Here is a 1942-nt window from a genome sequence, read left to right as displayed (position 1 = left end):
CTGCGGCGACTTCATCTGGGGCGTCGTGCGCAAGGGCCTGCAGTGCGCGCGTGAGTAGCGGCCCCAAGTGCTGGCGAGAGCGAAAGGGGTGGTCCAAGGGCAGCACAGTTGCTGCGGGTCAAGCTGCGACGGAGCGGGTGGGGGAGGCGGGCGCCCCTGCGGACAGGGCCAATCCTGCACCCATCACATCACGGAAGAGAGTGTGGGCTCGAGGTTTATATCTGCCACACGCACTGCACCTGCGTCTGGGGCACAGCTGGGCAAGGTAGTTGCCTGTGAATACCAAGGTGCTGATTTCAAGTTGCTTATCTTTAGGGTACCTTGGCCCTTTTTATTTTTTTTATTTTTATTGATTTCAGAGAGGAAGGGCGAGGGAGAGAAACATCAATGATGAGAATCATTGATCAGCTGTCTCCTGCGCACCCCACATTGGGAATCGAGCTTGCAACCCCGGCTTGTGCCCTGACCGGAATCGAACCATGACCTCCTGGTTCATCAGTGGATGCTCAACCACGGAGCCACACCAGCCGGCCCCTTGGCCCTTTTTGAGAAAGGCTTTGTGCCTACCAGTCTCTTAAGTCCATGTTCCCAGGCCTGCCCCTTCCCAGAGAGCCATTCACCATGTTTCCTCCCAGGATCACTGGGGCGATGGGCATTTGCCCATCTATGGAAAGGGGGCCTGGGAAAAGGTGCAACCTGGGGTGGGCCCCCTGAAGCAGGGATTTTGTTGTCTTCATATAGCAAGTTCGTATCACAGGCCGAGTCAAACAGGCACTAAAACATGAAACAGTCACCACACACCTGCGGTCCTCCGCCCTGCCTGGTCCCAGCGGCAAGCAGAGGTGGCTCTCCCACTGGCTGCACACCAGCCAGAATCATGGGGATGCTGTCACAGCCCTCCAAACCCGTGCCTGGACCCCACCTCACACCCGTTGAACCCATCACTGGGAGTGTATCAGCGATTTTTAAAACATCTTTCTAATAGGCAGCCTGGGTGGCAAAGCACTGCTTTGGCCCATGTAAGAACTTAAGGAAGATGCCCAGGCCTGTCTGTGCATGGAGACCCTCCCAGCCAGCACAGGAGTCTGTCCTGAAGTCAGCTGGGAGCAGACAGGGAGGCGTGACAGAATGCAAAGCGTGAACAAGGGCTGGGGCGTTGCAGTGTTCCCCAGAAAAAAGTGTCCCTGGAAATTAAACACAGGACAACTTGGGCGCGTGTCAGAGGCAGAAACAAGGCTGGAGTCGATGACGAGTTGGGGGGTTTTGCCTCCAACAGCTGGGAGAATAGTAGCCATTTCTGCTGAGATGAGGAGCTCTGGTGAGGGTTGGGTGAATTGGAAGAAAAGTTCGGGTTTGGCCATGTTGGTTGAAATGTGACATCCAAGTGAAGGTGCTGACACGTAGGACTTGACCTGAGCGGGGAGCGGGCGAAGGAAGCCTTGGATCTGGGTGGGTCGAGTGTACACAGAGCAGGGCAGTGACATTCTACCCTCACATCTGGGTGGGTCGAGTGTACACAGAGCAGGGCAGTGACATTCTACCCTCACATCTGGGTGTTGACCAAAGGAGCTGCGGGGAAGTAGAACACGGGGTCGTGGGGGCCCCTGGGAACCGAGGGGAGCAGCATCCCCTGCTGAGGAGGGGAGGGTGGAGAGGGGACCTCGGGGTTGGGCAGCCCCCGGGCTGCTGAGGACCCGCCAGGGCGGTTCCTGGAGGGGGGTGAAGGCAGGAAGGCGTGCAAGTGGGTCAGAGCGGATGTTCTGGTCTGGGGAGTAGACAGGTGACAACTAGAGGGGACTTGGGTTAGGACATTGCTGCGTCTCCCTTCAAGGGCGGAGGGAGGGCGGACGTTCTGCGCTAGAGCTCCCACTGCAGAGCAGGCCCGGTCCCTAACCGCCGCGGCCTCCGCCCTCGGGCCGCCGGGACCAGCCCTGGAGTCCGG

This window comes from Myotis brandtii, unplaced genomic scaffold (genome assembly GCF_000412655.1).
Source record: "Myotis brandtii unplaced genomic scaffold, ASM41265v1 scaffold207, whole genome shotgun sequence".
In the NCBI taxonomy this organism is placed as follows: domain Eukaryota; kingdom Metazoa; phylum Chordata; class Mammalia; order Chiroptera; family Vespertilionidae; genus Myotis; species Myotis brandtii.
Note: the sequence above shows the minus strand (reverse complement) of the source record.